The sequence below is a fragment of the Schistocerca nitens genome, chromosome 10 (assembly GCF_023898315.1).
Source record: "Schistocerca nitens isolate TAMUIC-IGC-003100 chromosome 10, iqSchNite1.1, whole genome shotgun sequence".
NCBI classification, from domain to species: Eukaryota; Metazoa; Arthropoda; class Insecta; order Orthoptera; family Acrididae; genus Schistocerca; species Schistocerca nitens.
In genome coordinates this window covers 55,384,890-55,405,232 of record NC_064623.1, presented here as the reverse complement: position 1 = coordinate 55,405,232, position 20,343 = coordinate 55,384,890, and the positions used below count along the sequence as shown (strand labels likewise).

General features: G+C 44.7%; 1 protein-coding gene and 1 non-coding gene across 4 annotated transcripts in view; one reads left to right on the top strand and one right to left on the bottom strand.

Annotated features, from left to right (window-relative positions):
* The window catches only part of LOC126210097 (interference hedgehog), a 640,582-nt gene that overhangs the window by 99,813 nt on the left and 520,426 nt on the right, over window positions 1-20,343 (top strand). The window lies entirely within an intron of this gene.
* On the bottom strand, window positions 7,670-7,744 carry Trnal-caa (transfer RNA leucine (anticodon CAA)). The gene has a single exon. It is a non-coding gene; the product is annotated as a tRNA-Leu (tRNA).

The window sequence follows — 20,343 nt, the reverse complement described above, 5'->3', positions numbered from 1 at the left end:
CGTTAGTTTGTCTGTACATGTGCATCACATCTACCGGCTTCTGTTCTGTTTGAATTTTTTTTCCTACGTAGTATGCGAAACGAAAAATAAAGTCTAGTTGGGGTGTGTCCCTCGCAGCTGTTGAAACACGGAGAGGTCGCGTCAGAGGAGACGCTGGGGGCAGTCACTGTGAATTATCCAAGCGCCGGACTGCGTGTAGCGGTTCTGTAGCGTGGGCCGGTATTTCCAGAGAGCGGAGCTAGGCAGGCAGCAGACAGAAGTGAGTATAAATGCGCCGGATACGCATTCCTGAGCTCTCGCACGGCATTGGGGCCGGTGAGGGGCGGGAATCTGACGCCACGGCGAAAGACGCACGCCGGGAATAGACTCCGGCGGCCGAGAGCCGCGGCGAACTGCCGCGGCAGTCCGTGACGTCAGCAGCGGCCAGCAGGTGGTTCAAGGGAGAAGTGGCGCCGCTGTGAGGCGAAAGTATTCGGCGCTCTGTGCTGCCGTGGGTGCGCTCAAACCGCACGACAAGCCCTCTGTCTTAGCACAAGTTTTGAATCTCACGTTTTATTCGCTTGCTTTTGTTGTGAATTGGCAGGAGCCAATTCACGGGGTTTGGAGGAAGCCGAAAGGCACGCGTTTAAGCTCACGCAGGCTGGCGTGAGGTCTGGAACAAGGTAAAGTAATTATAGTAGCCAAAAATAGTACATAGCTTCTGGAATACTTAACTTTAATCCATAATTAGAGAACATCGCTCTTGATGATACATTAATTACAATCTCAATATAAACTGGTAATGGCGCCTTGCTAGGTCGTAGCAAATGACGTAGCTGAAGGCTATGCTATCGTCTCGGCAAATGAGAGCGTATTTGTCATTGATCCATCTGTGGCAAATTCTGCTGTACAACTGGGGCGAGTGCTAGGACGTCTCTCTAGAGCTGCCGTGTGGCGGCGCTCGGTCTGCAATCACTGACAGTGGCGACACGCGGGTCCGACGTATACTAATGGACCGCGGCCGATTTAAAGGCTACCACCTAGCAGGTATGGTGTCTGGCGGTGACACCACAGCTTTCTTCACTGTTTGTTCGGTACCTAAACTATGTGATCAACAGTCTGCGTGCACCCCCAAAAACATACGTTTTTCATATTAGGTGCATTGTGCTGCCACCTACTGCCAGGTACTCCATCAGCGACCTCTGTAGTCATTAGACATCGTGAGAGAGCACAATGGGGCGCTCCGCGGAACTCACGGACTTACAACGTGGTCAGGTGATTGGGTGTCACTTGTGTCACACGTCTACGCGACACCTCCACATTCCTAAACATCCCTAGGTCCACTGTTTCCGATGTTATAGTGTAGTTGGAACCTGAAGGGACACGTAAAGCACAGAAGCCTACAGGCCGACCTCGTCTGTTGACTGTCACGGACCGCTGACAGCTGAAGACGGTCGTAGTCTGTAATAGGCAGACATATATCCAGACCATCACACAGGAATTCCAAACTGCATCAGGATCCACTGCAAGTACTATGACAGTTAGATGGGAGGTGAGAAAACGTGCATTTCATGGTCGAGTGGTAAATGCCAAACGACGCCTCACTTGGTCTAAGGACCGTAAATCTGGAAATTTGTGGTAACTTCCTATGGGACCAAATTGCTAAGGTCATCTAATTAGAGCACAATACAAATAAGTTAAAAAATAGACATTCAGATAAAAAGACATATAGGGTCCAATTTTTAATAATATTTTTTCCACTTTTAAGGAATCCTAAAGAAAAGATCGTTGAATGTATTGCATAAATTACAAAAGCATATTTCAATAACTAATGAAACTGTAACGTTACAAACTTTAAAATTGTTTTCCTGAAAAATCTATAAAGTGGACTTAACCCCTTCTTTTCGTGTGGTCTTCAACTGTAATCCCTGGGTATTTAGTTGAATTGGCAGACTGTAGATTTATGTGATTTATCGTGTAACCGAAATTTAACGGATTGCTTTTAGTACTAATGTGTCGTTATTTAGGATCAGCTGGTGCACTAGATCCTGTACCGGTAACACATCCGTAGTTATGGGATTTACGAGGGCAGTTCAATAAGTACGAGGGCAGTTCAATAAGTAATGCAACACATTTTTTTTTCTCGGCCAATTTTGGTTGAAAAAACCGGAAATTTCTTGTGGAATATTTTCAAACATTCCCGCTTCGTCTCGTATAGTTTCATTGACTTCCGACAGGTGGCAGCGCTGTACGGAGCTGTTAAAATGGCGTCTGTAACGGATGTGCGTTGCAAACAACGGGCAGTGATCGAGTTTCTTTTGGCGGAAAACCAGGGCATCTCAGATATTCATAGGCGCTTGCAGAATGTCTACGGTGATCTGGCAGTGGACAAAAGCACGGTGAGTCGTTGGGCAAAGCGTGTGTCATCATCGCCGCAAGGTCGAGCAAGACTGTCTGATCTCCCGCGTGCGGGCCGGCCGTGCACAGCTGTGACTCCTGCAATGGCGGAGTGTGCGAACACACTCGTTCGAGATGATCGACGGATCACCATCAAACAACTCAGTGCTCAACTTGACATCTCTGTTGGTAGTGCTGTCACAATTGTTCACCAGTTGGGATATTCAAAGGTTTGTTCCCGCTGGGTCCCTCGTTGTCTAACCGAACACCATAAAGAGCAAAGGAGAACCATCTGTGCGGAATTACTTGCTCGTCATGTGGCTGAGGGTGACAATTTCTTGTCAAAGATTGTTACAGGCGATGAAACATGGGTTCATCACTTCGAACCTGAAACAAAACGGCAATCAATGGAGTGGCGCCACACCCACTCCCCCACCAAGAAAAAGTTTAAAGCCATACCCTTAGCCGGTAAAGTCACAGTTACAGTCTTCTGGGACGCTGAAGGGGTTATTCTGTTCGATGTCCTTCCCCATGGTCAAACGATCAACTCTGAAGTGTATTGTGCTACTCTTCAGAAATTGAAGAAACGACTTCAGCGTGTTCGTAGGCACAAAAATCAGAACGAACTTCTCCTTCTTCATGACAACGCAAGACCTCACACGAGTCTTCGCACCCGAGAGGAGCTCACAAAACTTCAGTGGACTGTTCTTCCTCATGCACTCTACAGCCCCGATCTCGCACCGTCGGATTTCCATATGTTTGGCCCAATGAAGGACGCAATCCGTGGGACGCACTACGCGGATGATGCAGTACGACGTTGGCTTCGACATCGACCAGTGGAATGGTACCGTGCAGGCATACAGGCCCTCATTTCAAGGTGGCGTAAGGCCGTAGCATTGAATGGAGATTACGTTGAAAAATAGTGTTGTGTAGCTAAAAGATTGGGGAATAACCTGGTGTATTTCAATGCTGAATAAAACAACCCCTGTTTCAGAAAAAAAATGTGTTGCATGAAGGGGACTTGCGACGACTTGTTGAGTCCACACGACGTCGAGTTGGTGCACTACGCTGGGAAAAAGGAGGCCCGACACGATATCAGGAGGCACGTTCGTCACAGTATGTCCCGAGGTTTCCACACATAGTATTCAGCGTGGACCCGGATTCCACTCACAGACACTTTTTTTCGTGTCATCGGTCTTCTGAATCGTTTGATGGAGCTTGCCACGTGTTCCTCTCCTCTGCCAACTTTTTCATTTCAGAGTTGCACACTGCATCCTCAATAATCTGTTGTCACACTTCAGTGTCTCCCTCTACAGTTATTACCTTCTACAGCTCCCACTAAGTACCATGGAAGTTTTTCCCTGGTGTCTTAACAGATATCCTATCAGCCTGTCAGTTCTTCTTTTCAGTGTTTTCCACGTGTTTGTTTCTTCGCCAATTATGCGGAGAACCTGGTCATTCCTTATCTTATCAGTCCACCTAATTTTCAACATCCATACCGGCACGACTCAAACGTTTCGATTCTCTTACGCTTTTCTCTATTCAGCGATTCACTACCATACAATGCTGTGCTTCAAACGTACATTGTCAGAAGTATTTTTCTCAAATTACATCTACATCTGCATGTACATGGATACTCTGAAAATTACATTTTAGTGCCTGGCAGAGGGTTCATCGAACCACCTTCACAATTCTCTATTTTTCCAATCTCGTACAGCGCGTAGAAAGAATGAACACCTGTATCTTTCCGTACGACTTCTGATTTCCCTTCTTTTACACTCCTGGAAATTGAAATAAGAACACCGTGAATTCATTGTCCCAGGAAGGGGAAACTTTATTGACACATTCCTGGGGTCAGATACATCACATGATCACACTGATAGAACCACAGGCACATAGACACAGGCAACAGAGCATGCACAATGTCGGCACTAGTACAGTGTATATCCACCTTTCGCAGCAATGCAGGCTGCTATTCTCCCATGGAGACGATCGTAGAGATGCTGGATGTAGTCCTGTGGAACGGCTTGCCATGCCATTTCCACCTGGCGCCTCAGTTGGACCAGCGTTCGTGCTGGACGTGCAGACCGCGTGAGACGACGCTTCATCCAGTCCCAAACATGCTCAATGGGGGACAGATCCGGAGATCTTGCTGGCCAGGGTAGTTGACTTACACCTTCTAGAGCACGTTGGGTGGCACGGGATACATGCGGACGTGCATTGTCCTGTTGGAACAGCAAGTTCCCTTGCCGGTCTAGGAATGGTAGAACGATGGGTTCGATGACGGTTTGGATGTACCGTGCACTATTCAGTGTCCCCTCGACGATCACCAGTGGTGTACGGCCAGTGTAGGAGATCGCTCCCCACACCATGATGCCGGGTGTTGGCCCTGTGTGCCTCGGTCGTATGCAGTCCTGATTGTGGCGCTCACCTGCACGGCGCCAAACACGCATACGACCATCATTGGCACCAAGGCAGAAGCGACTCTCATCGCTGAAGACGACACGTCTCCATTCGTCCCTCCATTCACGCCTGTCGCGACACCACTGGAGGCGGGCTGCACGATGTTGGGGCGTGAGCGGAAGACGGCCTAACGGTGTGCGGGACCGTAGCCCAGCTTCATGGAGACGGTTGCGAATGGTCCTCGCCGATACCCCAGGAGCAACAGTGTCCCTAATTTGCTGGGAAGTGGCGGTGCGGTCCCCTACGGCACTGCGTAGGATCCTACGGTCTTGGCGTGCATCCGTGCGTCGCTGCGGTCCGGTCCCAGGTCGACGGGCACGTGCACCTTCCGCCGACCACTGGCGACAACATCGATGTACTGTGGAGACCTCACGCCCCACGTGTTGAGCAATTCGGCGGTACGTCCACCCGGCCTCCCGCATGCCCACTATACGCCCTCGCTCAAAGTCCGTCAACTGCACATACGGTTCACGTCCACGCTGTCGCGGCATGCTACCAGTGTTAAAGACTGCGATGGAGCTCCGTATGCCACGGCAAACTGGCTGACACTGACGGCGGCGGTGCACAAATGCTGCGCAGCTAGCGCCATTCGACGGCCAACACCGCGGGTCCTGGTGTGTCCGCTGTGCCGTGCGTGTGATCATTGCTTGTACAGCCCTCTCGCAGTGTCCGGAGCAAGTATGGTGGGTCTGACACACCGGTGTCAATGTGTTCTTTTTTCCATTTCCAGGAGTGTATATTGGTGATCGTTCCTCCCTATGTATGTCGGTGTCAACAAAATATTTACGCATTCGGAGGAGAAATTTGGTGATTGAAATTTCGTGAGAAGGTTCCGTCGGAAGGAAAAACGCCTTTCTTTTAATAATGTCCAGTCCAAATCCTGTATCATTTCTGCGACACACTCTCCCATATTTCGCGATAATGCAAAACGTGCTGCCTCTCTTTGAACTTTTTCTATGTACTCCGTCAGTCCTATCTGGTAAGGATCCCACACCACGCAGCAGTATTCTAAAAGAGGACGGACAAGCGTAGTGCAGGCAGTCTCCTTAGTAGGTCTGTTACATTTTCTAATTGTCCTGCCAATAAAACGCATTCTTTGGTTAGCCTTCCCCACAACATTTTCTATGTGTTCCTTACAATTCAAGTTGTTCGTTATTCTCATACCTAGGTATTTAGTTGAATTTACGGCTTTTAAATTAGACTGATTTATCGTGTAACCGAAGTTTAACGAGTTCCTTTTAGCACTCATGTGGATGACCTCACACTTTTCGTCATTTAGGGTCAACTGCCACTTTTCGCACCATTCAGATATCTTTTCTAAATCGTTTTGCAGTTTGTTTTGGTCTTCTGGTGACTTTATTAGTCGATAAACGACAGTGTCATATGCAAACAACCGCAGACGGATGCTCAGATTGTCTCTACATCTACATCTCTACATCTACATCCATACTCCGCAAGGCACCTGACGGTGTGTGGCGGAGGGTACCTTGAGTACCTCTATCGGTCCTCCCTTCTGTTCCAGTCTCGTATTGTTCGTGGAAAGAAGGATTGTCGGTATGCTTCTGTGTGGGCTCTAATCTCTCTGATTTTATCCTCATGGTCTCTTCGCGAGATATACGTAGGAGGGAGCAATATAGGCGTACTGCTTGACTCTTCGGTGAAGGTATGTTCTCGAAACTTTAGCAAAAGCCCGTACCGAGCTACTGAGCGTCTCTCCTGCAGAGTCTTCCACTGGAGTTTATCTATCATCTCCGTAACGCTTTCGCGATTTCTAAATGATCCTGTAACGAAGCGCGCTGCTCTCCGTTGGATCTTCTTTTTCTCTTCTATCAACCCTATCTGGTACGGATCCCACACTGCTGAGCAGTATTCAAGCAGTGGGCGAACAAAATCGTTTATATAGATAAGGAACAGCAAGGGGCCTATAACACTACCTTGGGGAACACCAGAAATCACTTCTGACTTACTCGATGACTTTTCGTCAGTTACTACGAACTGTGACCTCTCTGACAGGAAATCGCAAATCCAGTCACGTAACTGAGACGATATTCCATAAGCACGCAATTTCACTACGAGCCGCTTATGTGGTACAGTGTCAAAAGCCTTCCGGAAATCCAGAAATACGAAATCGATCTGAAATCCCTTGTCAATAGCACTCAACACTTCATGTGAATAAAGAGATAGTTGTGTTCCACAGGAACGATGTTTTCTAAATTCATGTTGACTGTGTGTCAATAGACCGTTTTCTTCGAGGTAATTCATAATGTTCCAAAATCCTGCTGCATATCGACTTTAATGATATGGGCCTGTAATTTAGTGGATTACTCCTACTACCTTTCTTGAATATTGGTGTGACCTGTGCAACTTTCCAGTCTTTGGGTACGGATCTTTCGTCGAGCGAACGCTTGTATATGATTGTTAAGTATGGAGCTAATGCAACAGCATACTCCGAAAGGAACCTAATTGGTATACAGTCTGGACCAGAAGACTTGCTTTTATTAAGTGATTTCAGTTGCTTCACTACTCGAGGATATTTACTTCTACGTTAGTCATGGCAGCTGTTCTCGATTCGTATTCTGGAATATTTACTTCGTCTTCAATGTTTGATACTAGAAGATGTCCTTTTGCAAGGAATGCTTCTATGCCTTTACGTGATTCCTTATGGCTAACTGCTTTCTTTCGAGCTTCTCACTTCCCAAAATGCATCTCAGTTTTTCCGGTTACCACCCTCTCTAGAGACTGGATCAGTTTTATTTGACTTCCAGAATGAGATTTTCACTCTGCAGCGGAGTGTGCGCTGATATGAAACTTCCTGGCAGATTAAAACTGTGTGCCCGACCGAGACTCGAACTCGGGACCTTTGCCTTTTGCGGGCAAGTGCTCTACCAACTGAGCTACCGAAGCACGACTCACGCCCGGTACTCACAGCTTTACTTCTGCCAGTACCTTGTCTCCTACCTTCCAAACTTTACAGAAGCTCTCCTGCGAACCTTGCCGAACTAGCACTCCTGAAAGAAAGGATATTGTGGAGACATGGCAAGTAGAGCACTTACCCGCGAAAGGCAAAGGTCCCGAGTTTGAGTCTCGGTCCGGCACACAGTTTTAATCTGCCAGGAAGTTTCATATCAGCGCACACTCCGCTGCAGAGTGAAAATCTCATTCTGGAAACATCCCCCAAGCTGAGGCTAAGCCATGTCTCCGCTATATCCTTTCTTTCAGGAGTGCTAGTTCTGCAAGGTTCGCAGGAGAGCTTCTGTAAAGTTTGGAAGGTAGGAGACGAGGTACTGGCAGAAGTAAAGCTGTGAGTACCGGGCGTGAGTCGTGCTTCGGTAGCTCAGTTGGTAGAGCACTTGCCCGCGAAAGGCAAAGGTCCCGAGTTCGAGTCTCGGTCGGGCACACAGTTTTAATCTGCCAGGAAGTTTTATTTGACTTGTTCGACAGCAAGACGACAGCTTGCAACATAGTAGAAAATTATGGTGTGGCTAAATCCCATCTTTGTGACAAGACTACCTCGCATTTGTGCGTTTTATCGCGAAGATATCTGATTTAATTTCAGTTCTTGATCTGTTACTGGTCTGTAGTTTACCCCCCTGTTCCATTCATCATTAAATCATTTATCTAGGGAATAGAATTCTGTGTAGTACGTGATGAAGACTGTTGCCCCCACTGTCCAGGGAACGGAACATTAGCAGGAGAGATCGGTTTGTCCTGCTGACAGGGAAACAGAAGGAAGCAGTACGCCTGATTTATGCCCAACCAACCAACGACAGCATCTGCAGAATGACCACTGTTGACATTCTATTTTATTGCGAAGACTGTCATAATTTCATATCTTCTGGGACGCCCGAAGAGAAGATGGTATGCATTCTCCGCTTTTCCAGCGGACACCATTCTTACAAACGGGCCAGTGTAGTCCTCGTTCCAGGCTAACATTGTTTGTTGTGAAGGGCGCAGATTTGACACTAAGGCAGTCGCAGGTGAGCCTACTGATTCGCTTATCTTTCAGTAAAACAGGCATCTGTTCTTGACGCAACGACCCTCTCTCATGCTGTCCGCACACTGCGTCGTTCAGATATAGCACGCATTGTCTCGTGCAGTTCGCGCGTTACTCAGTTGCAGCCATTGTTTCGTGACATCAGACGTCATAATTCGTGTGCTCAAGCCACATGTCCCACTTCCAATGGGGTCGTTGTGACTAGAGATGGGTCGAACTCGTTCATTCCCGTGAAGTACTTCATTCATTTCACTCTTTGCCGTGAAGCGTTCAAATGAAGTAGTTCATTCATGAAGTACGGAAGCCTGGCGAAGTTGCCCAGTTCGCCGTTCAGCCGCGGCTACGCTCGCTCGTACAATAAAGCTTCGTAATACTTCATATTTTTACCAACAGATGGCCGAACTATGCAGTAACGTGCACGCAACGTTTTGCGTCTTACAGCGTCTGAGTTAATTTAAATACAGGGTGGTCGAAGGGAACAAAGGAAAGATAAACAGAAAAAATGGTTCAAATGGCTCTGAGCACTATGGGACTCAACTGCTGAGGTCATTAGTCCCCTAGAACGTAGAACTAGTTAAACCTAACTAACCTAAGGACATCACAAACATCCATGCCCTAGGCAGGATTCGAACCTGCGACCGTAGCGAAAGATAAACAGAGAAGCCTGTCACATATAAAGAAGGTATTACGTTTAATCTTGCTCGACATTTTCTCATGAAGCGCCAAAAAGAGTCTTCATCTGCCAAGTGAAACCTTATTTGTTGTATTTATGGACTGAAAACTAGGGCTACCAACGAAATGCAGTCCAAGTTTATGTTCCTTTTAAAATTTAATCCAAAATAGAATGAGTATGTTTACCACTGTCACAAAGTCTATATACCTACGTTAAGTAATTATTCAGAAGTTTTCCTGGAGATTTTATTTTTATTGAGAATAATAACCCTCTAAATTCAAAACGTAAACTGTCACCTGTAGTCATTGGTACGGTTTCAGGTAAAATCCCTCTTTATTTTATTCGAAAGCAGTTTTTGTGTCTGTTCACGCTTATACAATGGCTAGCAACACGCGATCGCGTAAAAGTAATGAAATTTGGGGTTTCTTCGCCGATTTAGGTTATATGAAAGCAAAGTGCAACTGTTGTTCTACGTGTATTTCACCGCGCGATTCGTCGACAGGCAGTACAGGGAGGATTGAAGTGAAGGGAGAATGAGTGACGTAGCGCCAATGTAGGGGGAGAGGGAGAGGGGAAGAGAGTGAGTGAACGAACTAGAAAAAAAGTGTGGAGTGTACTTTCTGTGGAGAGTTTGAAGTACCAGTTCACTGAAATTGAGTGGTTAGTTCACACTTCACTGGAGTGAAGCGTTCATTTAAACGACTCATTCACGAGCTCCCCATCACTAGTTGTGACACTGAACAGCTACGCTACCTACAGTGGAAAGCACTACAGTGCGTTTAAAATTAGTTGTGACTTTTGACGTTTGGCTGACTTTGGTGTGGGGGGGGGGGGGATGTGACACCGTTGCCTAGGTAACGCCAATAGCGAGCTGGCTCTCGCTCCTACGCTGCCAGCGATTCTGCTGGTAAGGCGACCCTGTTGCCGCACCATGAGTAAACAGCACCACGTGTTGTCACGCACTACATACATCAACGTTCGTCAGCTCTCGTTGTAAAGTCGTATTTTTTGGCGTTGGATTGTTCTGCAGTCGTCAGGTATTGTGAACAAGTGTTTTGTGTTGGCGTTGCATTAATAGCAACAGTGCAGCATGTCTCGGCACGAGATTCGGAATAAAAGTGTCGTTCAAGAATACGTTCACCCGCTGGGAACATAAAGTTCTGCTGCAAAACATTCTTCGACAATAGTAATGGGCAAAACGCCATTCCTCACCGTTGCGATGCATAAAGCTACAACAATGCCGTGAAGGAAAGCGGGTATTTTGCACTGGGTACGAAGAAACGTTCTGACATTAAGTTTAACCTAGCATGTATAAGGGCCGGCCGGTGTGGCCGAGCGGTTCGAGACGCTACAGTCTGGAACCGCGCGACTGCTACGGTCGCAGGTTCGAATCCTGTCTCGGGCATGGATGTGTGTGATGTCCTTAGGTTAGTTGGGTTTAATTAGTTCTCGGTTCTAGGGGACTGATGACCTCAGAGCCATTTGAACCATTTTGAACCATGTATAAGGCGCAGGTGATGTAGTGTTGTACATGCCAAAACTTCACGCAACCACGTCGACGGACTGGTTAATGGTAAGGGCATAATTTAATCAGCCTTCCTCCGTATCATTTAAATCCGACTGAGAATATATGAGCCTAGATGAAAACTAATGTGGCAAAAAGCAACAAGAATTTTACGCTCACTGAGCTTGAAATGCTGACAAAAGAAGACACTGAAAATGTTACACCACAGGAGTGCTTTCGAGTTGTCAGCGACTCTAAGAAGGCAGTTGAGCAGACATTGGTTCACGAAGGACTATGACGAGTTTTGAGGAACACTTAACTTCTCTTGTTGCCATGTTAAAACCTCCTTCTCTTGTCAAAACACGGCAGAGTTTAGAAATACTCATCTCACTAACATTTTAATGCAGTTGAAATTGCGACATACTCCTGAAATAGTGTATTATTAAACTAACAACTGAGCGCAAGTCACGTCAATAGTTTATGAAACATCCCATTCTCAGAATAAAAATAAACGTGTAACTTCTTCACTTTTACTGTTACAAAACCCACAGCAGTTCTCGTTTCACCAGCTATCGATGGTCCTCAATAATTACATTGCTTCAATGAAAAAATCTGATGTTATCTGGTACTCTGGTCAACACGTTATCACAACAGACTTTACCATTCTTGTCACATCCAAGCCCTCAACCTCCCTTTAGCAGTTGCCAAACCAGTCATGATATCACATGCAATAACTTATAATGAAAGTATTGGGATGTACTATAAAAGATGTTAATTTATTGAAAATATGTGTGAAGACATTGGACTACCCACTAAATTTCAGTATGCTCGGAATGCATTTCCACTGTTATGTTCACGTACTGGCAACTGCTAAGCAGTATAAAACAAAACAGCTATGGCAAACGGAAAGTCGGCCGCTGTGACCGAGCGCTTCTAGGCGCTTCAGTCCGGAACCACGGGGCTGCTACGGTCGCAAGTTCGAATCTTGCCTTGGACATGGATGTGTGTGATGTCTTTGGGTTAGTTAGGTTTAAGTAGTTCTAAGTCTAGGGGACTGATGACCTCAGATGTTAAGTCCCATAGTGCTCAGAGCCAGTAAATGAGTTTCACTATTTGGGGAGCAAAATGACTGATGATGGTCGAAGTATGGAGGAAATAAAATGTAGACTGGCAATGGCAAGGAAAGCGTTTCTGAAGAAGAGAAATTTGTTAACATCAAGTGTAGGTTAAAGTGTCAGGAAGTCGTTTCTGAAAGTATTTGGAGTGTAACCATGTATGGAAATGCAACGTGGACGATAAATAGTTTGGACAAGAAGAGAATAGAAGCTTTCGAAATGTGGTGCTCCAGAAGAATGCTGAAGATTAGATGGGTAGATCACGTAACTAATGAGGAGGTACTGAATAGAATTGGGGAGAAGAGAAATTTGTGGCACTACTTGACTAGAAGAAGGGATCGGTTGGTAGGACATGTTCTGAGGCATCAAGGGATCACCAATTTAGTATTGGAGGACATCGTGGAGGGTAAAAGTCGTAGAGGGAGACCAAGAGGTGAATATACTAAGCAGATTCAGAAGGATGTAGGTTGCAGTAGGTACTGGGAGATGAAGTAGCTTGCACAGGATAGAGTAGCATGGAGAGCTGCATCAAACCAGTCTTAGGACTGAAGACAACAACAACATATAGCACTTTAATACTCATCCCTACTTCCGGGACATTTATGTTTCGGAAGTGAGTGAGTGTCAGTGCATGGTACTGTCTTGACGTAAGTGTGTCGTTACAAATTCCCCACACCCCGACTCCCTGAATTACGGACAGTGGGATTATCTGTTTGTTGTCATCTTCCACGAGGTCGTCTCTGGGCAAGTTGCTGTCGCTCTGTCTGCCACAGAGAGAATCGACACTCTTCACTGAACACCACAGAATGCCACTTAACTTCCCAGTTGACTTGGTGTATACCATATAAGCCTGTGTTGTCTGTGGCATGATGGCCTTGGTAAACGGTGCATGGCCAATACATAGATAACTCACCTTCCAGTAATCTGTTTCCGATGTCTCATAGTGACCCCCTGCTTGGATTTCAGCTGACGTCAATCGTCCGTTCGTCAGAGCTGCTTGACAATACTGCGATCTCACACATTCAAAATGTTTGCTGAACCACAACGTAGAATGCTTTTGCCGATAATTCGAAACGCACCTGGCGCACAACTTTCTCAATCTGCTGTACGCTTAGTGCAGGAAAACTTAGTAACTCTCATACCCTGTTATTTATGGCAGTCGCCGTTGCGATGTACTCTAGGCGGTTAAGAATTTTTGGCCGTTATGGGTCATCTTCAGATGTATGTATGTATGTCGAGTGACTAGGGCCTCCCTTCGGGTAGACAGTTCGCTGGGTGCAAGTCTTCCGATTTGACGCCACTTCGGCGATTTGCGCGTCGATGGGGATGAAATGATGATGATTAGGACAACACAACACCCAGTCCCTGAGGGGAGAAAATGTCCGACCAGCTGGGAATCGAACCCGGGCCCTTAGGATTGACATTCTGTCGCGCTGACCACTCAGTTACCGGGGGCGGACATCTTCAGATTATTTAAACTTGCATACAGTGCAACATCGTCTCGTTATAACGTCTAGTGTTGAATCACCCATACATGACTACCAAGCAGATTGTTACACTGTAACCATATCATATGTTACACTGTAAAAAACAAAGTTGACATTTTGATGTAGAAAACAGCCAAAATTGCGAAATTCATTCAACTGACTACCGGTGTTGGGTATTAGAACCCATAATCAAATAGAAAAATGGCGTATTCCGACATAGCAGGCAAACCATGTGAACATTGTACATACTTTTGTCTAAGTCAAGTTTTTCAATGACCACTGGCGTGACTTACATACAACCCAGCATGCTGGAAATCCAACTTGACATGTTACATTGTAAAGAAACTGAGTTGGCCTGTTATATTGTAAAGAAACCAAGTTGGATTGTTACACTGTAAGGAACCAAGCTAGCATGTTACACTGTAACAAACCAAGTTATGTGTTACCCTGCAACAAGCCAAGTTGCTCGTATTACACTGTAAACAAGATGACGTTTAACACCGTAAACCAAGTTGATGTTTTACGCTGTAATGAAATTGACGTGTTAAATTGTAACCAAACTGACGTTTTGCGCTTAACCAAGGTGACATTTTAGGTTATAAGCAAGTCGACATTTTACGTTGTAAGCAAGTCGGCATTATACGCTATAAACCAAGTCGACGTTTCATACTGTAAGTCAAGTTGATGTTTCATGCTGGAAACAAAGTTGACACACTACACTGGAAACCAAGTTGACATGTTACACTGTAGCCAAGGTGAAAAGAAGTGAAGATTGTCCACAACAAGCGAAGCTGGATATCACCTGAATTACCTCGCAAATGAGACATAATTGCCCATTACAGCTTACGAGCAGTTTGCGTGTCTCTCTGTAGTCATAATGCCTGCCATTGAGTAAATACACTCGTTGTAACGACTGTTGTGAAAAGTAGCCTCCAACACAAACACACTTATAGTTTGTATATTGCACTGTTACTTACCTGTGGTGTAAAGTACATTTTTGTTACGTGTCGTCTTGATTGCTTCAGTAATCATAAATCTTACTGAATCGCGAACTCGTACTGATATTTTCGTTTATTTTATGTTTCAGGTAAGAAACAGCCATCCAGTTCTGTACATTTGCTTTGCGGTCGATGCCCAGTTATGGAAACGGTATCAGGCTAAAGGTAAGAGAGTTATGGTTGCAACTGTGTTTTTTTCGCAAACTTTGCCAACGTAAATTCATACAGACTTGATGTATACCTATAGGGAGTCCGCTCCCTTCTTTCGAACAGTTAACAAGTTGGCAGTTGAATACAAACATGTCTGAGTGTTGAAGTTAGTTAGTTAGTTATGATGTGGATCGTGTCAAATGCACAAGAAATGCGCACAGGAAACAAGTTTTTTTTCCTTTATCTTTTTTTACATTATAGTGTTATACCTAAATATTTCTATTATCTATCCCATTCCCTTAAATGGCACAAAATGCATATATTATATCTCCAGATTTATTTACTCATATTCAAGAATTCATCTATGGTATAGAAGGAGTTGTCAAGGAAGCATGATTTCAATTTGTTTTTGAAACTATTACTGCTGTCTCTCAGACATTTTATTTCATATGGTAATTTATCAAAAAGTTTTATAGCAGCATATTTTAGCCCTTTCTGTGCCAAAGATAGGTTAAGTAAAGGATAGTGCAGCTGTTTCTTTTGTTGTAATCATGAATGTCGCTGTTGATTTTTAAACTGGTCCATGTTGTTGAGAAAAAATTTCATTACTGAGTAAATGTACTGTAAAGCAGTTGTAAGAATTCCTAACCTTTTAAACAGATGCCTACAAGATGTGCGACTATGAACCCCACATATTATTCTAACTACTTTCTTTTGAGCAGTGAATACCTTTTGCCTAAGTGTTGAGTTGCCCCAGAATATTATTCCATATGACATCAGAGAGTGGAAGTATGCAAAGTATGTTAGCTTACTAATTTCTACATCATCAAAATTGGCAATTATTCTGATTGCAAAAGTTGCTGAACCTTGTCGCTTTAGGGGATCCAAAATATGAATTTTCCAATTAAGATTCTCATCTATATGTACACCCAAAAACTTAATATGCTCTACCCTGGCTACTGACTTCTTTTGGTGTGTTATGTTTATTGAAGGAATTATACTTTTTGCAGCAGAAAATTGGATGTACTGTGTTTTTTCAAAGTTCAGAGCAAGCCCATTTGCAGAAAACCAATTAATAACTTTTCCAAAGACCTTATTTATATAATTTTCTATCGGACTTTCTTTTACTGGATTAATAATTATGCTTGTATCATCAGCAAACAGTGTCAGTTCAGCATCTTGTTTCACATAAGAAGGGAGGTTATTCACATATATCAAGAACAGGAAGGGACCAATGATCGAACCTTGTGGAACACATGATGTAATTTCATCCCAGTTAGATGAAGTGGAAAACTCCTTTGAATCACTTGACGCATATAAAGAGACTTTTTGCTTCCTGTTCTGTAGATATGACTTAAACCACTCATATGCTGTTCCATTTATACCATAGAATTGTAATTCCTCTAACATAATGTCATGGTTCACACTACCAAATGCTTTGGATAAGTCACAGAATATTCCTACTGGTGACATTTTACTATTTAAAGACTCTATTATGTGGACAGTGAAATTGTATATTGCTGTTTCAGTAGAACAGATTTTCTGATATCTGAACTGTGATTTACTAAGTATCCCATTACTGTTGATTACATTTTGCAGTAATTGTATAACTGTACGTGAGTGTGGCATTTGTAATCAATTTAATTAAAACAGCTATCACGTGTACTAATGGCAGGAACTGATGTAGATTACATTACGATAGTTGTATCTGCATAAAAGATTCTGACTGGACCGTGGTCAGATGAGGCGAGTCATCCTTTAGCGAACACAATTACTTAATAATTAACAGCTCCCTATTTAAATACGCAAACATCAATATTGTACCTCTTACGCTAATGAGAATCTCTCAGTGTTACTTACCATAATTTATTTGTACGTACTTCTAAACGGAACATTGGTATATGGGCTTTGATGAGAATACGTGTTTTCTAATGGTTTGATGCGGTTCGAAACCATACATTCGCAGTTACCGCGAAAATTGCTCGTTTTGAGTTACACGAACACTGAAACTTGTTCGCTTCTATTATTGTATATTTCCCCCTTGTCACTTTCCGCTACTAATAACAATACATCTTCCGAGTGTGTAAGGTTTTAAATATCAACCAATGAGATGGTACTTAAATAACGAGTTGTGAAATCAGATTTAATACATATCAGCTCCTATGATTGTTTTACGTGTTAATACAAGGTGTTCTTCATAAAACCAGCATGCCTCAAGTAACAAGGAATTAACTAATAAATAATAGTAACGTTAAAAATATATAGTTACCTGTTTATAAGAGATGCTGGAAGTGGTGGTCTTGGACATCCAGCTTCGTGTGATGACGTTATCACCAACATGCTGTAATTCTGCAGGCGTTATGTTGTTAATTTCTCTAGTAATGTTCCGTTTAAGATCGTCTATTGTGCGAGGATTGTCAGAATACACTTTGCTTTTTAGTGTGCCGCATGAATAAAACTCACACGATGTTAAGTCCGGAGACCTTGGGGGGCCAGAGGCCCTCTACTTGGAAGACTGTCTTCAGGGAACACGTTGCTGATGTGGGCCATACTTTGGTGAGGTGTGTGAGTGGTTTCTCCAGCTTCTGTTGTTTGCGCATAGAAAGAGTCAAAGATACCTGGCACTGTTTAAAGCGTCATTGAAAAATATTCGACCAATAATGCGCACGCCGTACAATGCACGCCAAACACTTAGAGGGTGACAATTATTGAACTATATGAAAAAAACGTAAATTTGCTACAAACTATGGCGAGCACACAGTTTATTCGACATGTAAACGTCACTCCAGATATTCCGATTTACGTTATGACATGTTCGATTTAATAATTGGCATCCAATGCTGTACGATCGCAATAAAGTCATGAGATGCTCAATTGACTCTTTCATTAAAACATGTCACACGTTTCGGGTTTACACCCATCTTCAGACATCGCAAACTTCAACTCCTCCTAACCAACCAGACATACAGCCTTGATAACTCAAAATAAGTTCAAAATGGTTCAAATGGCTCTGAGCACTGTGGGACTTAACATCTGAGGTTATCAGTCCCCTAGACAGAACTACTTAAACCTAACTAACCTAAGGACATCACACACATCCGTGCCCGAGGCAGGATTCGAAACTGCGGCCGTAGCGGTCTCGCGGTTCCGGACTGAAGCGCCTAGAACTGCTCGGCCACTCTGGAGTCTCAAAACAAGTGTCCAATAACATATGACAATAACTGCGACATAAGCTCTGCGTCAAGACTGCCTTGTCTCGCAGTTACTTTGAGTTATCAAGGCTGTATACCTGGTTAGTTAGGAAGGCCTCAAACGGGATTTTATGTCCTGTATATCATGTTCGATTTGCCTCCCATCATTAGCGATGACGTGGTGCAGACGAATAGCCAAATTCTGCATCACCAGCTGAAGTGTCGGAACGTCGATGCTGTCGATGCCCCCCTAATGGCTGCTTTCAGCTCAGTAATGGTTTTGGAGTTGTTGATGCACACCTTGTCTTTAATATAGCCCCACAAAACGGAGTCGCATGTGTTCAGATCCGCAGAACATGGCGGCTTGTAGATGCCCACGCCAGTGGCCTCCGGGTACCCCAGAGTCAGAATGCGGTCCCCACGGTGAGTCCTCTAGGGCATCAAACACTCTCCAGCTTCGATGGGGTCGAGCTCCGTCCTGCCTGAACCACATTTTCTCGAAGTCGGGGAAGCCTGCCTCCTCGGTTCGCTAGACAAAAATTCAAACAAATCGTATTAAAGAGTTTTGTTACAAAATCAAAACGACAGTACTTAACTTTTGGAATTACACAGATGAGTCGCAAGCAAAGGGCGACATACAAAATAAGCAATTTTCTTCAGTATAAACAATTCCAAGTCTGTGCTACATAGAGTGTACAAGCGAAGTAACTAGCGTTGACTAGTCTAGAAGCTGCTATTCAAATGACCCGTTACCGTTCGGCCGCGGCGCTTATGTCCTCTTCACGTGGGGGTCGCTGATGTCGCGTTGTCGTCCTGGAGGGAGGTCCGGTCAGCATGCGGTTGGCTGACTCCTTAAAAAATGGTTCAAATGGCTCTGAGCACTATGGGACTTAACATCTGGGGTCATCAGTCCCCTAGACTAGTTAAGCCTAACTAACCTGCCGACACGACATTAGTAGGTTCAAATGGCTCTGAGCACTTTGGGACTTAACATCTGAGGTCATCAGTCCCCTAGACTAGTTGAACCTAACTAACCTGCCGACACGACATTAGTAGGTTCAAATGGCTCTGAGCACTTCGGGACTTAACATCTGAGGTCATCAGTCCCCTAGACTAGTTGAACCTAACTAACCTGCCGACACGACATTAGGAGGTTCAAATGGCTCTGAGCACTTTGGGACTTAACATCTGAGGTCATCAGTCCCCTAGACTAGTTAAACCTAACTAACCTGCCGACACGACATTAGGAGGTTCAAATGGCTCTGAGCACTATGGGACTTAACATCTGAGGTCATCAGTCCCCTAGACTAGTTAAACCTAACTAACCTGCCGACACGACATTAGCAGGTTCAAATGGCTCTGAGCACTATGGGACTTAACATCTGAGGTCATCAGTCCCCTGGACTAGTTAAACCTAACTAACCTGCCGACACGACATTAGCAGGTTCAAATGGCCCTGAGCACTTTGGGACTTAACATCTGAGGTCATCAGTCCCCTAGACTAGTTAAACCTAACTAACCTGCCGACACGACATTAGGAGGTTCAAATGGCTCTGAGCACTATTGGACTTAACATCTGAGGTCATCAGTCCCCTAGACTAGTTAAACCTAACTAACCTGCCGACACGACATTAGCAGGTTCAAATGGCTCTGAGCACTATGGGACTTAACATCTGAGGTCATCCGTCCCCTAGACTAGTTAAACCTAACTAACCTGCCGACACGACATTAGGAGGTTCAAATGGCTCTGAGCACTATGGGACTTAACATCTGAGGTCATCAGTCCCCTAGACTAGTTAAACCTAACTAACCTGCCGACACGACATTAGCAGGTTCAAATGGCTCTGAGCACTTTGGGACTTAACATCTGAGGTCACCAGTCCCCTAGACTAGTTAAACCTAACTAACCTGCCGACACGACATTAGGAGGTTCAAATGGCTCTGAGCACTATGGGACTTTAACATCTGAGGTCATCAGTCCCCTAGACTAGTTAAACCTAACTAACCTGCCGACACGACATTAGGAGGTTCAAATGGCCCTGAGCACTTTGGGACTTAACATCTGAGGTCATCAGTCCCCTAGACTAGTTAAACCTAACTAACCTGCCGACACGACATTAGGAGGTTCAAATGGCTCTGAGCACTATGGGACTTAACATCTGAGGTCATCAGTCCCCTAGAACTTGGAACTACCTAAACCTAACTAACCTAAGGACATCACACACATCCATGCCCGAGGCAGGATTCGAACCTGCGACCGTAGCGGTCGCGCGGTTCCAGACTGAAGCGCCTAGAACCGCTCGGCTACACCGGCTGGGAATGCTGACTTCTTCTCAGAGCCATCTCTTCTCTACTGTTTCCGTGTGCCGTGCGGGAGCTTGACTTATACCCT